Here is a 23,158-nt window from a genome sequence, read left to right on the forward strand (position 1 = left end):
CGCCTAAAACTGATCCCCCTGGACAAGGTGTCCAACCTGGTCAAGTGTGAGTTAAAAAAGGAAAGTTGAGCCTGATTTGGGGCGTAAATCACTATAAATGTGAACAGTTGTTCAAAGATTTTACAGTTCAAGAGGAGAAGTCTTCCCGGAACAATCCTATGTGTGGAAACCTCAGAGATGCGTAAGTCTCTGGGGAAAAAAATCGCTACTCCCTTGGATTTGCTACCTGGGGTATTACTGTAGTACGCTGTGGGATAACAGCGATTGGTAAGAGAAGGGTTTCGTATTCCAACCTTAAAATGGGTCTCCTGTACCAATGCAACATCTACCCTTTCAGATCTCAGCAGACGCAGAAGGCTAGATCTCTTCTCCGGCGTGTTAAGACCTTGCGTGTTGAGGGATAGTATCTTAATTTTCCCCGAGTAGTCATGGTGGAGTGAAATGAAGTGGTCTTCCATAAATCTGAAAGTGGTAAGAAGGAGGAAAGAAGAAAAAGAGAGAGAGAGAGAGTGGAAAAAAAGACATAGGGGAGGGAATTACAAAAACAGTGTAATGACATCAATAATAATCCCGCAGGAGAGAGACTGAAATACACGTACTTCAGTCTCCCCACCGGCATTTAGCCAAGGGCGGGTGTAAGGGGGGAAAGTGAGTGAACCACAACAGGAGCCCTGTTGAAAAAACATACTGGAACCGACACAAAAGTCACACAAAAGAAATATCAATTGATGGGTGGCGTGGTCAGCGGGTGAATCCACGACCCTAACCACCATCAAAATTACGAGAAAAATTTATCGAGTTAGGTAGTTAGCTAAAACATCCAATAATAACAAGTATCGCGTATCGCGAGAGAGCTCTCGACAAAAAGGAGGTCAACCTCCAATACAGTGGTTATAATACGGAAACCTAGAGAAAAACAGGGAAATGCAATGCAGTACATGAAAATCCTTCATATCAGTCCATTCTTTGGGGGGAGAAGTGGTTGATTGGGCTTTTTTCTTAGCATTTCGAACCTCGTGCCACAGTTGTGAGCTCGGGGCACGTTTTGGGAGAGAGATTTCAGGGAGATGGAACTCCCAATCCTGTATATCCAGTGGAGGTAGACCTAACGACAAGCAGAATATTGAGAGATCCACGTGGGAGGACAGGATGAACCACTTTCCCAATGAACAAGCTTGAAGGTTAAAAGGGAAACCCAGTGGTAACGTAATTGACATTTCCGCAGTTCGTCCGTTACGGGTTTTAAGACTTTCCGTTGCTGGAGTGTGTGCCAGGAGAGGTCTTGATAAAGGCTTATTTTAGAGCCGTTGAAGTCGACTTAGGTCAATTAACGGGCTTTGAACATGATTTCCTTCTTTTGAGAAAAATAATGGAGGTGACAAATGACGTCACGGGGTCGATCAGAGGGGAGACCTCTCGGATTGAGGGCCCTATGGGCTCTATCAAAAGTGATGACGTTATGAGTCCTTGTTCAAGATTTCGTTAAATATTTTGGTTAGGGCGTCTACAAGCCTGGATTGGGGAACATCTTCTGGATGTCCTCGGGCGCGGATGTTATTCCGTCTGCCTCTGTTGTCGATATCCATCATTCTCATCTGTAAGGTACGGATTTCTTTAGACTGAGCAAGAATAGAGTCTCTCAGAGTGGTCATAAAGGAGACCGTTGTTTCCTGTTCTTCCTCTAAGTGTACTAAGCGGTTCGATATGTGTGAGATTTCCCCTTTAATGGAGGCTAGTTCATTCCTGATTGTATCTTGAAGGTCCTGCTTGGTAGGAAGGGACCTCATGAAGGTCAGGATCTCCTGTAGATCCCGGCCGTCTGTCGTTGCGGGGTCAGCCATATCATCCGCTGGGTTGGAGAAAGATGAGGCAGACGGAGACATAGGAGGACGAGGGGAGGATCGGTTCTCCATCTGCGGAGAGGTAGTTGGGTGTAAAAAAAGGCCTCAGGTCTGTCAGGGGTCGCGTAACTTTTTGAGGTTGGTTATTGCTCTTTCGAGAAAATTTTGTGGGTCTCACCATAATCTGGCAAGATCAGCAAGGTGGTTGTTTGTAATGAGCTCAGAATGTGTCGGGTTTAAGTGGAAACATATAATAGCAGGGCTCCCAGGGAGCGGTCACTCCCCATGGCCTGGTCTCAGGTGGTCATCAGGTGGCCTTGAGCAGTACACCAAGTACTCGTCCGGTGAAGTGGATTTGCGTGAACATAAGTATCGCTGGCAGCGCGCGGTAGGTCTATGGGATACCACTCAGGAGATTGCGCTGTAGATTTTTATTGTGGATCGGTGATGTCAATATCAGGGAGCTGATAAGTCGTAAACGCAGGAGAAAGCGGGATGCAGCTCCGTGGAGGATAGGCAGCAGAAATAAGTGAACCACTAGGTGAATCTTGCTCTTAAGGGGTAGCAATAATAAGGGGAGAGAGCACTGCCCACCGGCCTGTACGTGGCTCCAGAATGTAGCTGTTCTCCTCAGTGTTATAGAGGAAGATGGCTGCCAGTAGTGTGTGGAGGAGAGGAAGGCCTCAGGAAGCGGGCTCCTCCGCAGTCCCACCGTGCGGGGCCTGACTGCAGGTGGCGGGTAGAGTGCCGGGAGCCGATCAAGCAGACCAGGGAGAGCCGCGGCAGGGGCCGGTGTTGTAGGAGCTGTCAGGTGCAGTGGCTGCGGGTGGCCAGAGATCAGAGGTGCGGTCGTCGGCGGGTGTCAGGGCTGGTCCGGGCAGTGCAGGATCCGGCCATGGGCAAGAAGCAGGAGTTGCTGCAGGGGATCACAGGAGGGTAGCTGTGACCATGGATTAGTATTTATAGTAACTGGACTATACAGTTTGTATGATCATTGGACTGTTTGCCTGATAGATGTACAGGTCAGTCCAAGATGGACCTGTGTTTGCCTTTAATATGTTTTACAGATGTAGATCCAACTTTAATGAGCACTGGGGACTTATGGGTCTGATTAGTTGTTTGACTTTGTTGATACCTATGGGCCTATGATACCTATGGGCCTTAGTGTCACTATCATCTGGTTCCACTGGGACTAGTGGAACACACAGACTTCCGGCCTGTGGACCGCATATCACCAGTTGTTGTGCAGTACTTAGTATATCTGAGTGACAGGATCACTCCGCTACTGTCTATGTTCTCTTTCTATTACCTAGATTCTATTTTTATTCTCTAATACAAAGGTTGCATTTGTAATGAGGTCCGCTGGTGTTTATTTCCGCCCATTCAGCTGGAATGCATAGTGATGTCCCTCGGTCTTGTGGACCGCACCTAGTGCAGCTCTCTACGGGTGAGCGTGGCTGTATTAGTGAACACGTTTATTGTATTCCGCATTCTGGTATAGCTCAAGTGAGCTTAGTCTGACGGGCTAGATTCATTTTATCGATACTAGTGATCAGTATTACTCCGTTCCTTGTTACTTCCGGGTACGGAGGTCACTTCCAGTCGGCGCATGCTAAATAGCTTGGCATATGTTAGTGGAGTTATACAGTGAGGAGCGCTATGAGACCTGACTTGTGTAAGTACCTCTTTTGAACTACTATGGATGATTGACTGCTAGTTACCAGTGACCTGTTTTCGGAGATAGTTTGGTGAGTGGTACTTGATTTTCTCATAGTGGGCATCGCTTGCCTCCGCGGATGTGAACTTCTGTATCTATGTACTGGAGTACCTATTATCAGGTAAAGAGTGGTTGAGACCTCACTGGTGTGCTGTTTTTGGGAATGATCAGTTTTATAATGCACATTATGTATCTTTGGCAGCGGGCAGCATATTGTGTCCCTTTGACATTTTGTGTCCATACGGCTCGTGAATCAGTTTCTCTATGACTCACATGTCCTGCAGGTACTTAAGTTTAGGGTTTGAGGAATTGGTGATCACATGATATTCATTAGATGCACCACTCTGATTTTAAAGTGGTGGGTCTGTGTATTTGTGGGTCGGTATTCACGTAGGGGCCGGCGAGGCTTGTTGATTGTAATTGTAAATATTGGCCTTTGCAGATAAATTTGATGTATGTAAAGCTAGTTAAAAATTGATTGGATGTATCACCTGTCTTGAGAAAGGTCTGTGAACAGAGCGAAACGTCGACAATAAAGCAATTGGGGATAAAGAAGAAATTATTACGACTGAATGAGCACTTCACAGCGAGAGTGCACCTTCCACATATAACAGCTTATATACATATATATATATATATATATATATATATATATATTTATTTTGAATACTCAAAGCCAACAGCATATATGTAAATGTATTTATTTTTATTCGGTGTACATAGCAGCGGCACTCTCAGGTTATTACAGGTTGAGTATCCCTTATCCAAAATGCTTGGGACCAGAGGTATTTTGGATATTGGATTTTTCCGTATTTTGGAATAATTGCATACCATAATGAGATATCATGGTGATGGGACCTAAATCTAAGCACAGAATGCATTTATGTTACATATACAACTTATACACATAGCTGGAAGGTAATTTTAGCCAATATTTTTTGTAAGTTTGTGCATTGAACAAAGTGTGTGTACATTTGCACAATTCATTTATGTTTCATATACACCTTATATACACAGCCTGAAGGTCATTCAATACAATATTTGTAATAACTGTGTGTATTAAACAAAGTTTGTGTACATTGAGCCATCAGAAAACAAAGGTTTCACTATCTCACTCTCACGCAAAAAAGTCCGTATTTCGGAATATTCCGTATTTCGGAATACTTGGATATGGGATACTCAACCTGTATCACACAAATGAGCAGGCTAACGTCCCATTGCTTTTTTGAGCCTGATGACAGTTGAAATAAACCAAAACTGTTGCATCAGTGGGGTATTAGCCCGTTCATTTGCATGATAATGATCTGAGAGTGCCGCTGATATGTACACCGTATATCCTGCATATGTTTATTGCCGAGCGCACCAGGCACAGTGTTACTGATTGAATAAGTGGAGTGCAGAGTATATCCTTACTATATCTATATATTGAACCCTCCCTTTTGAAAATCCTGCGTTTGCACCTGAGCCCTGGGATATTTGAGCCAGTCCAGGTTAAAACAACATGAATATAAAAATAAAACAAAACAAAAAACATGTAGGGGTCTCCCCTATTTAATGGTCCAGCTCCGGGCCCTAAGAGCCAGCCTGGTTCTAAAAAATATGGGTGAAAAAAAATTGTATGGGTCCCCCATATTTTTAGAACCAGCACCAGAACAAGCACCAGGCTCTGCCAGCAAAGGGGGGGTGGGGGGGTAATGCCACAGCCAGGCAGGAGACACACCTTATAGGGTCGCATGGCTAAAGCATTCGGCACCCCTAACTAGTCAGCAAAGGCCAATAAAGACGTCCCCCACCCTAGGCCTTTGCTGAAGCACGGGGCTATCCTCCACACCCCTAGGCGGTGGGTGTTGGGTTGATAGGTTGTGTAAATGCAGAAAGCAATATTGTCCTTTTCATGGGACTACATGTCCCAGCAATCCTGTCCCTCATTCTGGTACTTGGAGAACCACAAGTACCAGCATGCAGGGCATTAAAGGCATGCTGGTACCTATAGTCCCTCTAATGGAAATATTAAAATAAAAATATAACACTGGCTTTTTTCATAATTAATTTCTCTGCAGCTTCGCCTAGCAGCTGCCAACCCACCAGCACTTCCGGCATCTTCGCCTGGTGGGCTGGCACCCATCAGGGCTTCTGGCATCTTCGACTGGTGGGCTGGTGGCCATATAGCTCTTTGTGCGGCCGCCAACCCACCAGGGCATCCGGCGTCTTTGCCTGGTGGGCTGGCAGCCATATAGCTCTTTTGTGTGGCAACCAACCCACCAAGGCTTCTGATGTCTTCGCCTGGCAGGCTGGCGCCCAACAGGGCTTTGGGCATCTTCAGCTGGTGGGCTTGTGGCCATATAGCTCTTTTGCACGGCCTTCAACCAACCAGGGCTTCCGGCGTCTTCGCCTGGTGGGCTGGCACCCAGCAGGGCTTCCAGAATTTTCACCTAGGGCTGCTGCCTCTCCCCAGGGCTTCTGTTCTGATGTCTTCACCTATGGGCGGCAGCCTTTAAGCTCTTTTGCATGGCCACCCCCCACCAGGACTTCATTCTCTTATTTCTTCAGGAGCTCTTCCCTGCTCCTACCCAGCCAATAAACTGACTGCCACAGCTTGTGCTGGCTTCTATAAGTGATGGGGCTAAAACACGTTAACCATAAAGACTCCATTTTGTATAGGTTTTATCTTTCTGATTCATAAGCACTATGATTTCAATTAACAGTTAGAAATATATTTGTAGCCAGCAATATGTTTATTATATGATAAGCAGTAGCTTGTTAAAAATGATGACCTTACAGGTCAGAAACTCCCTACATGTATAATGTAGCTTGTTAGGCTACGTAATTCACAGCTGCAGATTTATAGTTGCTAGTTATTATTTTTTGTCAAAATTCCCAGATATTGGCAAGATGCCCAGAAAAATTACCTTCAACAGTTTTGAAGGAATTATAAGAATTTTAAATATAAAATCATCTTTATAATAATTGTAAGCTTTGTACTTTATAGCTCAAAGCACGTATAATGCTATAAGATAAGTTTCAACCCAATAAGCAGTTATGTGATTCTATGTTTCATAATTTGGTATTGATTAAAATGTTCATTGCTATAAGCAATGAACGTAGCCAGCTAGTATATGTAATTTCCTTAAATGAATTACATAGATATTTTGTGAAAGACTTATTGTTAAGAGAAATTTGATTACTCCAGTTGCAGTTCCAAGGACATTTGGTTAACTCCCAGGCTAAGATAAAACTTTAAAATGCGTGATGAGAAGAATAAAGGAGTATGTTTTGGAATGTCCAGATCGTGATAAGAAGGTTGCCTTCTTATCGAATTAATGAACAAAAAGTGATAAAATATGTTCAGGAATGCTAAAATTGGTTTAATTAAAGAATTGTTTCTCTTTGCCCACGGTGTACTTTGATTGGCTAATACAGTGCCATGCCTTTATTCCTTTGTTCATTTGTGCATAAATAAACACTCCTAGAGCAACGAGGCGGATCATAAATGACCTGCTGAGCTTCTACATATCTCCTATGTGTTGTCTCATTATTTCTGGTCTCCATCTGGCTGCTAAGTACAGAACCACTGACTGATGTTCGAAGGTATTTGATGTTCAGACAAAGATGTGGTCCTTGAACCCTAACATTTCTGGGTGCTCGTCCGGGATACTCCGCATCTCACCACCTGACGATAGCATCCGCTAAGATCTCGAGAATTACTGAGCAACAAAACCTGTGAGTGAGACTGTGTGTAGATATATATCTGCTTACTCTGTTCAGTACTTCTTGTGTGTCTGTGGAGGTTCAGTTGGTGGGGATCAGAGAGTATCCTAATTAACCCGGCGTCAGTCAGAAGAAATCTTCTTTAAGGTAAAGATTATAAACTGTTATATGAATAAGATACATTTTGATGTCTGTAGACAATTTGAAACAATAGATAATCAAAGGGGTGTGTGTAGAAATTGTACCTGTGTTGTTTTAAGAAAATACAAAGGGTCTATTGCACCTAAGTTGTTTGCAATTACAGGTACTAACGTATCATTTGGTTATGTGGAAAATGAAAATGAAGTATATTGCACAATAGGTTGTGATTTAACAATGGAATTGTTAGAACAATATATTGAAGACGACTGGCCTAATGTTATAACCTATTGGCCTAAAATCATATAAATCCAGGTTTAAGACCCATATGCCCATATAGAATTAAACAGCTGCCACAAACTCGAGCAGCAGAGATAATGGTAAAAGGTTATCCACAAGACAGGAAAATGAGAAATACAAGATGGTCAAAATTCCAATAGAGACAGAGCTTGTTGTTGCTCTGGGTTTTGCAGTTCTAGTATTTTTGTGTGTGATCTGTGTATATATATATATATATATATATTTATATTATTTCTGAGGGGTGTAAAGGCATCAAGCATTTTCTAGGTAAGGGAACCACTGTCTAGATTGCTATGCACACACTGTAATATATACACAGTATATTGTAATTCAGACTTAGGGGTATGATGGACTCAATAGAAAGGGAGTTTGGGTATCATTGCTCTAAGTGCATGATGGAGTCAATAGAGAGGGGGCTCAAGTATGATTGCCCAGGGTGTATGGGACACATAGTTTTTCAAACTCAAGGGGACCGTATTCCAAGAGTAATAGGGGGTATTCCAAGAATACCAGGGGCAACAGAATACACGATATGGGGAGGAATTTATGAAGGGCAAGGTACATATTTCCAGAGTAATTTAACAATACTCATAGGGACACACCTCAGCTGTCCAGAATGAGTAGTCTATTATACAGGCCTCACTTGGGGAGCATTGGTGATTGATTTTCCACCATCACAAGGAGGAAAAGGCAATGCCACAACACCAGTCATCGGTTCACAGAAGGATTTGAGAAACTTTGGCTACATGAGTTTATTCAAAGTCGCCTCCTGGAAGGAATATATATGTAAATGGTGACAGCCAATAACTTACACAGACACACATACAGCTAGGAACTTGTGTCTCTTTTAGTGTAAGAAAACTGCAGTCAAAAAAAATTGACATACAAGGTTTGTTAATACCATTGTTAGTTTTTCATAGAAGGAGATAACTGAATTTGGAGTGTGATACTGTCATAATTGCCACCTGTACATTTTGTTTTGCATTTTTTCTTGTCTGTTGGTCAAGTAATCTGTTAATTGGGAGAACATATGTCTGATTTTAAATGTTTAAGTTGTACTGGTATTATTGTTTTGCAAACAACAAACAGAGTGCCCAGAGTAATAGGAGTTGTATCAAAAGAAGCAACTGCAGGGGTCTCTAGAGGAAAAGGTTCAGATCCCTGTGATAATTTGACAATTTTGATAGGAACGCATATGCCAGATCCACAATATATGTTCTCAGTTAGAGAAAAGCTTGTTCAGTCAATTGAAGGAGGCAGAGGTAATACAGCAATTCCAGTCATTTGTCTGCAATACAGATAAAAAATAAAAAAAAACTTCCTGTGGCCACTGTGCTAACAATATCAAGCAAAAACTGCAGTTGGGAGAGGGTTTCACTTTAACACTTTGTTGATAGATTCTTCTAGCCAGAATTTAGGGTTGAAGGGTCCCATAAGGGTAATCCTGTTTACAGCAGAGGGGACCTTTTAACAAGCAAGGAGTTATGCAAGTATTCCACTCTATTACAGTGCTTTCTACCTCAAGGGAGGTGCTTTGGTAGGAGTGGGTAATTCCTTTACTTGGAATGTCTGGGCCAGACAAACTTGTGAGTATTGTTCAACAGTGGGAAGAAAAATAAAAAATTAAGGCATAAAGAAGCATAGTTACCTACAGGGGCAACATTTGACTGTGATAAATGGAAATAGTTTGCCTCCAAGAATAAAGTGTATACAAACCAAGTAGTAATGTGGACAAATTTAACTATGGAAATGTGTGGCCAAAAGCAGAAATGCATAGAAGAAGAGATGGCTGGAATGACGATTTCACCATCAATTCTACAAAGACACCAGATATACCTATCACCATATGGGGCAGCATTACGTTCAATACCTACAGCACCAGTACCAGTGACCCCAATTCAGATCACAGAACTATAAGGACTAACAGTACCTCCAATCACACTCAGTAGACAAGGAACATTATGGATAGTGAGGAGTGATAGAGCCAGCTTAAAAAGAACATTCACGTTATCTTCAGAGAAAATGTTCAGTGTGTGTTAATTGTGTTTTTGAAGATTCCATAGTATGCTCATTTAGTGGACATCAAGTTTCTCCAGACAAAACATAAAGCCTATTCGTAGGCTTTATCAATTTAAATCCAGCAAACTTAACTATTTCTCTCACAGAGAAATTTCCTTTTATATAGGAAGGATAAAAAACAGATTTTGGTTTAAAAGGTGTTCTTTCTATTACTTCCATGTCCCCTAATCCTTCTACCGCTTCCTTAGTCAAAAAAAAATTATTTGGTACAGGAGGATTTAAGAGAGATCAGACCAACAGGGGTCAGACATAATTTAACCGGGAAGGAAAGGACAAACAGGTAGATTTTTTAGATATCACTCTTTCCCAGGAGGAAGGGAAATTTTGCACCAAGACTTTTATTAAGGAAACAGATTCACAAGCTTTTATTATATTAATAGCTGCCACCACCCCAATTGGCTCAATTCCATTCCACAAGGCCAATTAAAAAGGTTTAAAAGAAACTGCATGACCAATAAGGTCTATGAACAACAAGCTAACCAATTGAAAGAAAGGTTTGAAGAAAGTGGCTATAATAGTGAGAAGATAGAGAAGGCTATACAAGAAGTCAAACTAGTTTATAGGAAAGATTTGTTCTGTATTAAACCTAAAGAACAAACTAGAAAGAAGAACTTTGAATGGGCCTTTATTACCAGTTACAACTCACAACACAAAATTTTAGAAAAATCGCTTAGAAAAAACTGGAATATTTTAAAGAGGGATCCAGTGGTTGGAAAAGTTATCCCTGATCGACCAGTTTTTATATATAGGAAAGCCCCGAATTTAAAAAAATTCCTTGGTGAGGAGCTACCTTCCGCCGAAGAAAAGAGAAGGTAGAATCTTAACAAAGGGCTTTCACCATTGTGGGGACTGCATGGGATGTAGAGAAATTAAAGTAGATGGATCTAAGAAACTAGATACAATCTGTATTAATGGGAGGACAGCCAAAATAGAAGACTTTATTACATGTAATATTAAAAATGTCATTTATTTTATTGAGTGTTCCTGCTATTTATTTTATATTGGGTGGACCACAAGAACATTAAAAATTTGTATAAGTGAACACTGCAGGAACATCAAGAAAGGCTTGGCTACCCATGCCTTGTCGAATCATTTTAAAATCCATAACAACAGCTCTGTGAGAGAAATAGTTAAGTTTGCTGGATTTAAATTGATAAAGCCTACGAATAGACAAAAAGACATTGTAACTGCACTGGCGAAAAATGAGATGCAAGCCATTTATGAATTTAATATACTACACCCATCTGGATTAAATAACGATTTAGAACTAAAGTGGTTCTTATAGTTTTATATGTTTTATTCAGGATTTTTTTATGTTTAAATTATTAATCGCATTAACTTTTAGAATGTGTGTTTTATATGTGTAACCCTATCTTAACTTCTGCAAAGAGGGTCACTAGAATAATTGTGTGCCTCCACCCAAGCTAATTTCTATATTGGCTTGCCTGGGAAAGCCAGGTGACAAATATGTGTACCATATACATTTAATATATCTATCCCTTTATTACACTGAATACCTGTTTTTCTTCTCTTTCCAGGATCCCAGAGTCCAAAGATTCCAACAAAGCACTCAAATGGTAAGTATTATAGGTTAGTTTTAATACATTCTTTACTTAACTTCTACTCAACACTTATGTCTATCCCTCTATTACAATATTCTTCTATTTAAGTAATGTCTCCTCCTATACATTCAATATTTTGCATGCATTACAAAAAAAAATATTTGCATATACTATAGTGAGTGACCCGGGTACTCTCATCTAAGAAATAGTTTGCGCAGTTGGGGCCCATTTATTACTTAAGGAATTGTCTGTAGAAAGTAATGAATATTTTCCAGTTGTTGATCTAGAATCAATAAATTCCCTTTGCTGTCTTAGAAATAATAGGTGTTCCTTCTTCAATACAGGGTGCTTGATAAATAATCACATATATTATTCCGTCTCTTTTCTGATGTATATATATATATTAAGTAGACAGATTTCTAGGATTTATATTCAGCCTTTCTCTCTCTCTCTTTTGGTTACTTATGTTTCCTTCCTTTAACTTGTTCACAAAGTTTGTATCTATAATGTAACCATTATAGTCTTTTTAGCAATGACACTGTAACTCCTGCCATAAATAGTCTTTCATAAGCATTATAAAGGCTGTTCAGTTGAATAGTTGAATCCTAGTGTAAATAATGGTCCCGTTCCAATATATTAAAGGAGTAGACATATATAAATATATAACTTGAATGTCTTAAATATTCACGCCTCCTGCCCAGGGGTATATTCTGTTTCATTACCTTGGTGTATATATATATATATTATTATAATCTCCATCTTACTAAATGACAGGAGATTCCCCACTATCGACAGTCAGTTATGTCCAGCATTTCCTTTGTTAGTAAAACTACGGTTGTATAGGCTACAAACAATAATTACACTTGCAGGTTATTAGTGTAATTAAGCAGGGGCTCATCAATGCGCTTTCACTTTCTTGAATCCCCTAAAAGATTTCCATTGCTAGTTATATACTTCAGGAACTCCAAATAGCAAGGAAATCACAAGCCTTATAGTCTTTTTACTGTTAGAAGAAATAAAGTCTTTTGCCAGTCAATTGATCTTCAACTCCTTATTATTATACCCATTACTGTAGTATATTTTTAGTTCATTCTCAGTCCTTTAAAGGGTTAACTTTAGAATGCATTAAGGATTTCCTTTGAATAAAATAGTCTAAGCATACAGTATGTGTGCAGCTAAAACGTCTCTCATCTTAGTTGGGCAGTCTTAATCGCTTAGTATGTGCAGGTATTAATAGTTTCACTTACGCCTCCACGACTATTAGCGCATCAGCAGGGCTGTCAATTTCTTCCCCGACTCTCCTATTGGCTCTGCCTGCAGGCGTCACGTCCCTTTGTCTGGAGTCTCAGCAATGGAATGGCCTCTTTTCGGTGTTTCAGGTGTGCAGAGTACCCCCTCCTTTCCTCTTAATTATATGCTCTGCTACCAGGGGTCGCACACACCGGAGCTCCATCCATGCCGCCGCCACCTTCTGCCTCCTGCTACCCGCAGTTATGTTTACAGCTGTCTGCGGGAGCAAGGGCGCTATGGCATGGCACTTAGGAGAGGAACAGCCGCCTAGGGATCCGAGGACAGGCAGGCAATCTTAGCGCTTCTCCTGCCTCCTGCCTCGCTATCCCAGCCGCTCCGTCTCCCAGCACCAGAGACTACCTTGACTGGTTGTGCTAACCTAAGAGCTCTCCAGCTGCTGCTGTAATGTTTACAGCGTTACAGCTCTTAGCAGCGCCGGAGAGAACCAGGTGCCAACACTGCAAGATCGATCAGCATACTGACTTTGGCCGGCGGAGAGCGTCTTTTATACGCTCTCTTACCGGCCTCGCGGTCCCCCTTTGCACACGGCTCCCTTCTCTATCCCGGCGCGAGGTCTCCCTTTTTTACACACGGTTCCCGGCGCGCGGTCTCCCTTCTACACACGGCTTCCCACTTACCGGCGCGGGGACCCTCTTTGCACACGTCCTCCCCACATCTCCAGCACGCGGTCACTTTCCACCCACAGCTGTTCTCCCCAGCAGATGAGAGCTCAATATATTATATGTGTAAATACAGGGGAAAGGATACATCAATTGCTGCAATCACTTCCATTCTCCTGACCCCTCTATTTCAGTACCCTAACAACTATTCATATACCATCTTTATTACAATTAATATATATATACATAAATATACAATTGATTAATTAATATTTGTTAAAGATAAAAACATATTTCATGTTACATTCTTCCCCTGGTGATCCATTTAAACTAAGAAACTATTCCAATGGATCACCATCTTAACTTCACTTAATAAAATTCACTCCCATAATATGGCCATACATTAACCATATTAGGGTGCACTACCCTCGGTACACTGCTGGGTACTCCTAGTTCATTATAAGTAAGAATGTTTGGGGGTTGACATATTCTCCTTGGTCTTTCTATAACCTGTCCCCCCATGTGATTATTCTCAGTATATACTGTAGATCTACAATCTGATCTTACAGGCACATTTTCCTCCATCTCACTTGTATTATTACTATTTTCTGAGTGAAACTGGGCAATATTACTCTCTGGGTTTTCATCAGAAAAGAATCCAATGGGACCATCGGCACTCCCCTCTTGAACGAATCCCTGTAAGTCAACACTTTCATCCTTAAAGTAACATCCTTGCCCTGTAAATTCATCTTCTAAATTTTCCATATCATAAATCTCATTACTCTGTTGAGTTCCATTCTCCATAACCCCTATATCAAAACTAGGCTCAATGTCATTCCTATGATTGTCTAAACGAACTTCACGTCCGATTGGGAGTAAGTGCTGTCTGTGGAAAGTTAATACAATTTCATTTCCATGTTCTGGCCTAATTTTATATACAGGTAACCCAGGAAACTTTTCTATTATTACGAAAGGATCTTCTCTCCATCTGTTACTTATTTTAAATTTTCTAGGGGTCCCAAGTTGTTTTAATAATACTCTATCCCCAGGAGCCAAGACCTGATCTCGTACTTTCCTGTCATAATGACTTTTATTTTTTATTTCTAGTTTGGTAGTAGCTTCATTAGCTAAGTCATATGCTTCTTTCAATTCTTCCCTTAGTTTCTTAATATATTTAAAATGAGAAATAACAGGTTTGTCACTATAAGATATCCCCATACACACATCTATGGGAAGTCTAGCCTCTCGCCCAAACATTAAAGCATATGGGGAATACCCTGTAGCCTCATTTCGTGTGCAGTTATAAGCATGTATTAAACGATCAATATGCCTTTTCCAACGGTTCTTATCAAATGGATTTAAGGTCCCTAACATATTTAACAGGGTTCTGTTAAACCTTTCAGGCTGAGGATTTCCCTGAGGATGATAAGGGGTGGTTCGTGATTTAGTGATCCCACAAATCATACAGAGTTCCTTAATCAACTTACTCTCAAACTCTCTCCCTTGATCAGAATGTAATCGGTTAGGCAGACCGTAATGAACAAAATATTTGTCCCAAAGAGTATTGGCTACAGTATGAGCTTTCTGATTTGGTGTAACATATGCCTGGGCATATCTTGTAAAGTGATCGGTAATTATTAATATGTGGCATTTCTTTCCAGGTTCTACTTCTAATGTTAAAAAATCCATACAGACTAAATCCATAGGACCATTACTCCTGAAATTTACTAATGGGGCAGATTGGCTACTCACAGTTTTTCGTAATATACAATTCCCACAATTTTGGCAATATTCTTCTACCTCTTTCCTCATGCCAGGCCAATAAAACCTATCATATATTAGACTTAAGGTCTTATCATTTCCTAAATGGCCATGGTCATCATGTAAGGCTTTCATTACCATAGATCGATATATCTTTGGTAATACTAGTTGGTATTTTTTTATTTTTTTATTACTCCTTTCAATTACCCGGTATAACAATCCATTGATTATCAATAGATGTTTCCTTTGTCTTTCCAATAACCGTACTTCCTCAGAAGCATTAGATATTATAGGGTCACAGTTTTTGTTACTTTTACTTCTTGTTATTTTAGATATGATAAATCCAATATCTGGATCTTTCCTCTGGTCTGTCTGTATCTGAGTTTTCCTAAGTTTTGGCAATCCTTCTAATTCTAAATGACTCAACCAACAGTATGATAAAGGCAGAGCTTTTTCAGTGGCACCCAATGAACTTAATGATTCTCCTGGAGTCATTTCTTTAATCTGAATATGATGGCACATCCCCCTCACTTCCCCCACAGGTACTTCAATCCATTCTTCAATAGCAACACAATTATTTTGATTAGGTATTCGGGATAATGAATCAGCATCGATATTATTGACTCCGGGCCTATATCTTAAAGAAAAATTATATAGAGCCAAAGCTGCCAGCCATCTGTGTCCTGTTGCATCTAATTTTGCAGTCGTAAGGATATATGTTAAAGGATTGTTATCTGTGTGAATCTCAAATGTTACTCCATATAAATATTCATGAAATTTTTCCACTACACACCACTTTAAAGCTAAAAACTCCAATTTGTGTGTAGGGTAATTTCTTTCACTAACAGATAACCCCCTACTAGTGAAGGACACAGGTTTCAACTCTTCTTGATGTTTTTGATACAGTACTCCCCCAATACCTTCTTGTGAAGCATCTATATGAAGTACATATGGAAGTGAAGGGTTTGCATAAGCTAAAACTGGAGCCCTAGTTAGCTTTGTTTTTAAAGTCTGAAATGCCATTTCACATTCCTGAGTCCACCGTTTTCCAAAAGGTTCATTAGGTTTAAACCAACACTTAGGGGTTATTTTGGTCTTTTGTCCCTGATTAGGGGGTGGATATCCTTTTGTTAAATCTGTAAGAGGTTTTGAAATCTTAGAATAATTTGGAATGAATCTGCGATAGTACCCGCAAAAACCTAAAAAAGATCTGAGTTCTTTTAACTTATTAGGCTTAGGCCAATTTACTACAGCTTCAACCTTTGCAGGGTCAGTGGCAATTCCTTCTCTATTTACAATGTGTCCTAAATATTTCACTGAGGATTGGCATAACTGACATTTGTCAATAGACAACTTCAATCCCCCTTCAATTAATCTATCCAAAACTTTAATAAGACGGGTGTTATGCTCTGTAAGGGAACTCCCAAAAACAATAATGTCATCTAAGTAAACAATGACCTCTCTATAGTTCATATCCCCAATTACTTTATCCATTGTCCTCTGGAAGGTAGCTGGGGCTCCCTTAATTCCCTGGGGCATTTTTAGGAATTCGAAAAAACCCAATGGGCAAATAAATGCAGTTTTATCTCTATCTTCAGGGCGCATGGGGATCTGGTAGAATCCATTCCGTAGGTCTAATACCGAAAACCATACACTTCCTTGCAAGCAGTCAAATGCTTCATCAATTTTAGGAACTGTGTACTGGTCTGGGACAGTTCTTGCATTAAGGGTCCTGTAATCTACGCACATACGAATTTTCCCATTTTTTTTTTTAGCAATTACAATTGGAGAAGCATAAGGACTACGGGATTCTATTATAATTTGATTCTCTAATAATCCCTTTAAATGTAATCGGACATCTTCAAAATCCGCAGGAGCTATCCTGCGAGATCTTTCACGAAAAGGACTTGTATCTGTGAGTTCTATTCTATGTTCTACTCCTTTTGCTTCTCCTAAATCCCATTCATCAGATGAAAAAGCCTTCCTCCTAACACTCATTTTCCTTATCAAAGAATCTTTGTCCTCTTCTGAAATATCGCTATTTTGGAAACAAACTTCAAATTCACCCTTCTCCACCTCAATTCTATCTCTAGGTTGAATTAACCATGTACATCCTTCTTCAGTAATCTTTTCCTCCTTATATCTATCCTGACACCATTCTGATAATATATTGTACAATTGAGTATTTGTACCTATAATTACTGGAAGTTCATTCCTACCTCCTTGAATCTCTGGACAAATTAAAGCAATAAAAGGAACCTTCAATGGTTGTTCAGGGACTTCTCTATCAAATTCGAGAGTAACTTGTACATATCCAAGATAAGGATATTTACTCACACTTAAACCCCAGATTATTAATCCATTAAGGGGTTGTATTTGTACATCAGAAATGTGTTCATTATACCAGGATTCAAAAATAATTGAAACCTGGGAACCACTGTCTAGTAATACTTTACATTTGTTCCCATTAATGGATGCAGAGACTATTGGCGTAGGACCCATTAGACCTTCCGGAATTTTACCATTCCACCAGGAATTCCCCATAGCGCAGTAGCTGACTTCTAGGGGGACTGTGAGGGGTTCACAGTCCTCCCTCTCCCGTTTCCCTGCCCAGATAGATTATGGCTATTTAATGCTGTATTATTATCACTAGCTCTTTGTGAAAAGTACCCAGTATCATCAGTGCATTCATATGCCCTATGCCCTGACCTACCACATTTGAAACATCCTCGGCCTCGATTATTATAATTACTCCCCCTTCCCCTTACGGATATATTATCGTTTGTCCTTGATGAGAGACTGGAATTACTATTGGTTTGTAAAACCATAAACTGTTCTAGTTTTTTATTTTGTTCCTCTATCATTTTCAGTATTTTTTCTTCAAATGGATTCACTTCCACCATAGGTTGTATTACTTTTACTTTTTTTATAGTTTTCTCTCTCATTTCAATTAATGCCTCCTCTTGCTTTACCTCTTTTAACAGATCATTAAAAGTGGGAGGGGTCTTTCTTATCCCTGAACATCTTAACATTTGAGCCACAAAGTCATTAGTCAAAGCTCCTCTAAGGAGCTGCTTCATCCTAATTCCATCCACTTCCTCTTTAGTAATACCTCCTTTATCAACTATTTTATACAGGAGTTTATCTATCCTAATCAAATAAGCACTAAATTTCTCCCCAGGTTCTTGGAAAGTATGATGAAATCTAGAGGTCAAATCTCCCACATCCTCTAAAGTGCCATATGCATAATCCAAAGCTTCAAAATAAGTTTCTAATGTGGCTTGCGAATTGCTTCTTCTAGCTGCCTGAATAATCCCCATGGCTGGTCCCCTCAAACTCTCTACTACCCTTTGCCTTTTTATTTGGTCAGGACATTGCCATTCCTCAGCTTGCTGAACGGCAGCTTCTTTCCACGCTTCATATGTTTCTTCCCCAAGTGGCACAGGCACTATTCCTGAAAATATTCTTAACCTCCTGTAGCTTCCCTCATAGTGCCATCTCTCTAACTGTGTGACCACTCTATCTACCATGGTTTCAAACTGCCCTCCATTTACATTTGCACCATTCCCCTGGGTATAGCCACTATCATTAACCCTCTCTGGGTTTTCAACAGAGGCTGAAATAGGGACACTAACTGCTTCTTCCTCACTACTTTTAGGCCATATAATGCGCCACAGTCTTCCACTCTCTCCCCCAGCTACTATCATAGTAGGTATTAATCTAGCATCTAGCTCTTTTTCTGTCTCTATCAAAATGGTCACAACTCTCCCTAACTCCTCTCTCCATTTGTCTATGATCCGGGGTTTGCTTACACCATACAAATGATCTAAAGTCTCTAATACCACATCGTCATGAATATCAGAAAAATTTCCCCCTACTCCCATACACTTCTTTAAGCTTGTTCCTCTCTGTATACACCAGGTGTATAATTCCTCTCCTGAGATCCTCTCCATTATAATGTCCTATATTGTCCTGAATATTCGTCTCGGCTGAGTGCCTCCAAAATGTAACCCTATCTTAACTTCTGCAAAGAGGGTCACTAGAATAATTGTGTGCCTCCACCCAAGCTAATTTCTATATTGGCTTGCCTGGGAAAGCCAGGTGACAAATATGTGTACCATATACATTTAATATATCTATCCCTTTATTACACTGAATACCTGTTTTTCTTCTCTTTCCAGGATCCCAGAGTCCAAAGATTCCAACAAAGCACTCAAATGGTAAGTATTATAGGTTAGTTTTAATACATTCTTTACTTAACTTCTACTCAACACTTATGTCTATCCCTCTATTACAATATTCTTCTATTTAAGTAATGTCTCCTCCTATACATTCAATATTTTGCATGCATTACAAAAAAAAATATTTGCATATACTATAGTGAGTGACCCGGGTACTCTCATCTAAGAAATAGTTTGCGCAGTTGGGGCCCATTTATTACTTAAGGAATTGTCTGTAGAAAGTAATGAATATTTTCCAGTTGTTGATCTAGAATCAATAAATTCCCTTTGCTGTCTTAGAAATAATAGGTGTTCCTTCTTCAATACAGGGTGCTTGATAAATAATCACATATATTATTCCGTCTCTTTTCTGATGTATATATATATATTAAGTAGACAGATTTCTAGGATTTATATTCAGCCTTTCTCTCTCTCTCTTTTGGTTACTTATGTTTCCTTCCTTTAACTTGTTCACAAAGTTTGTATCTATAATGTAACCATTATAGTCTTTTTAGCAATGACACTGTAACTCCTGCCATAAATAGTCTTTCATAAGCATTATAAAGGCTGTTCAGTTGAATAGTTGAATCCTAGTGTAAATAATGGTCCCGTTCCAATATATTAAAGGAGTAGACATATATAAATATATAACTTGAATGTCTTAAATATTCACGCCTCCTGCCCAGGGGTATATTCTGTTTCATTACCTTGGTGTATATATATATATATTATTATAATCTCCATCTTACTAAATGACAGGAGATTCCCCACTATCGACAGTCAGTTATGTCCAGCATTTCCTTTGTTAGTAAAACTACGGTTGTATAGGCTACAAACAATAATTACACTTGCAGGTTATTAGTGTAATTAAGCAGGGGCTCATCAATGCGCTTTCACTTTCTTGAATCCCCTAAAAGATTTCCATTGCTAGTTATATACTTCAGGAACTCCAAATAGCAAGGAAATCACAAGCCTTATAGTCTTTTTACTGTTAGAAGAAATAAAGTCTTTTGCCAGTCAATTGATCTTCAACTCCTTATTATTATACCCATTACTGTAGTATATTTTTAGTTCATTCTCAGTCCTTTAAAGGGTTAACTTTAGAATGCATTAAGGATTTCCTTTGAATAAAATAGTCTAAGCATACAGTATGTGTGCAGCTAAAACGTCTCTCATCTTAGTTGGGCAGTCTTAATCGCTTAGTATGTGCAGGTATTAATAGTTTCACTTACGCCTCCACGACTATTAGCGCATCAGCAGGGCTGTCAATTTCTTCCCCGACTCTCCTATTGGCTCTGCCTGCAGGCGTCACGTCCCTTTGTCTGGAGTCTCAGCAATGGAATGGCCTCTTTTCGGTGTTTCAGGTGTGCAGAGTACCCCCTCCTTTCCTCTTAATTATATGCTCTGCTACCAGGGGTCGCACACACCGGAGCTCCATCCATGCCGCCGCCACCTTCTGCCTCCTGCTACCCGCAGTTATGTTTACAGCTGTCTGCGGGAGCAAGGGCGCTATGGCATGGCACTTAGGAGAGGAACAGCCGCCTAGGGATCCGAGGACAGGCAGGCAATCTTAGCGCTTCTCCTGCCTCCTGCCTCGCTATCCCAGCCGCTCCGTCTCCCAGCACCAGAGACTACCTTGACTGGTTGTGCTAACCTAAGAGCTCTCCAGCTGCTGCTGTAATGTTTACAGCGTTACAGCTCTTAGCAGCGCCGGAGAGAACCAGGTGCCAACACTGCAAGATCGATCAGCATACTGACTTTGGCCGGCGGAGAGCGTCTTTTATACGCTCTCTTACCGGCCTCGCGGTCCCCCTTTGCACACGGCTCCCTTCTCTATCCCGGCGCGAGGTCTCCCTTTTTTACACACGGTTCCCGGCGCGCGGTCTCCCTTCTACACACGGCTTCCCACTTACCGGCGCGGGGACCCTCTTTGCACACGTCCTCCCCACATCTCCAGCACGCGGTCACTTTCCACCCACAGCTGTTCTCCCCAGCAGATGAGAGCTCAATATATTATATGTGTAAATACAGGGGAAAGGATACATCAATTGCTGCAATCACTTCCATTCTCCTGACCCCTCTATTTCAGTACCCTAACAACTATTCATATACCATCTTTATTACAATTAATATATATATACATAAATATACAATTGATTAATTAATATTTGTTAAAGATAAAAACATATTTCATGTTACATATGTTTGGTGTCTAAATAAAGATTATCTTTTTATGTTTTAAGAAACTTTTTGGGAGAACGGATCACCTAAAAGAAACCGGATTCCATATTTTATATTGCTTTTGATAAATGTTTATCAGTGCGGTTGCCGTGGAGATGGAGTTGGGATTCCGTGAATATGCTGGTTGTTCCGGCCGCTGGTTGGCGAGACACAAAGAGAGGTTGGCGGAAGTTGCAATCAATAGAGGCTCCATGTATGGAGCCCGCGACTGCACCTCCGGAAGTGATGCACCGGAGTGTGTGTCTATTAGTTTACTAGTACTAATGGGAATGTCATTCCAACCAAGGAAGTGACGCCTTTGGTTGGCATAGATGACATCTAGTAACACTATACACAATTAGACCGCAATTGCGGAAGTGACGTATCGGGAAGCGGACCTATCGGGTAATGGATTCTGTGCTAGGATTGGAGAATTCTATCACCACGGCAACCGAAGGGTTATTTGAAATGGGATTATCAGCTGTCTATAATAAAATTATCAGGATTCCTATTGGTTGGACTTTAGTATAAGGAGAAGGATCAGCATACCGTCCCTTACTTCACCTTGAAAAAGACCCGCAGCATCGCGGGTGAAAACTCGTCGGTCTAGAAGGGACGGAATTTGGACTACAAAGCTCCTGTGCTCTATCATTTGTACAGCTGTGATTACCAGCATTGGTTTCCAGTGGTCTTTTCCGGAGAGACGTTGGGTGACTTTATACAACTTGCTGTTTTGAGAGCTGTTAAACATCAGTTCTCAAACCTATTGGTAATTATTTTGGCTTCATATGTATAGAAGGACTCAGGAGAGATTTCTATGTGTTTGGATGTTACTTCATGTGTTAGTATTGTAAATGTTAGTGTTTTAACATTAAATCTTTGACTGTACTACACATGTATGCTGTTTTCTCTTGCATATGAACCTGTGTGCACGGGAATAAGATTCAGAGACAGACTTCTATCTACAGAAGAAGGAACGTAGTATATTTATATATCATCACTGCATGCATTTGGTGGTGGTGGGTGCCTCAGGGAACATTTTTTCCACTCTTGCTTTCAAATCTGTGTTAGCAACAGATAAGCGACCAGGTATTTGTAGAAATGTAATATACCCTGCACCAAAACCAAATAGATTTTTTACATGTTGATTAACCAGCTAACTCAGAGCCGGCCCTAACCAATATGATGCCCTAGGCAAGATTTTGGCTGGTGCCCCCTAGCACCACCGCTGGTTCCGCCTCTGACCTTGCGCCTCTTTCCCAGCACCATCACCCCTCATCCATAGCAGTCTTTATTTTGGTGTTTGTACCCCCTATATTTTAAATTGGAACAGTTTGCAGATCTGGCGCACAGCCCAAAAAGGGGTGTGTTTTTGCTGGCAAGGGGCATGGCCACACAATAGTAACCCCAATTCCAATTACACCACACAGTACTGCAGTTTTATTAACATTTGATCATGCGATAGTGTCCATTATTCATATTACATCCCACAGTAGTATCACTTTACCTTATAAACGTTACTCCTCACAGTAGAGCCCCTTATTCACATTACATCACACTGAATTGCTCCTTATTCACATTACACCACACCATATTGCTCTTTATTCACATTAGACGACACAGTAGTGCCCTTTCTATACGCAATGCCACATAGTAGAGCACCTTATACACATAATGCCACACAGTAATGCCCCATAAACAT

General features: G+C 40.5%; 1 long non-coding RNA gene across 1 annotated transcript; it reads left to right on the forward strand.

The window, feature by feature from the left end:
* Window positions 1-11,235: 11,235 nt before the first annotated feature.
* LOC134911672 (uncharacterized) lies at window positions 11,236-22,296 on the forward strand. Its single transcript, XR_010176756.1, has 3 exons — window positions 11,236-11,360; window positions 19,198-19,236; window positions 21,480-22,296. It is a non-coding gene; the product is annotated as an uncharacterized LOC134911672 (long non-coding RNA).
* Window positions 22,297-23,158: the final 862 nt, after the last annotated feature.

The sequence above is a fragment of the Pseudophryne corroboree genome, chromosome 4 (genome assembly GCF_028390025.1).
Source record: "Pseudophryne corroboree isolate aPseCor3 chromosome 4, aPseCor3.hap2, whole genome shotgun sequence".
Classification (NCBI taxonomy): domain Eukaryota; kingdom Metazoa; phylum Chordata; class Amphibia; order Anura; family Myobatrachidae; genus Pseudophryne; species Pseudophryne corroboree.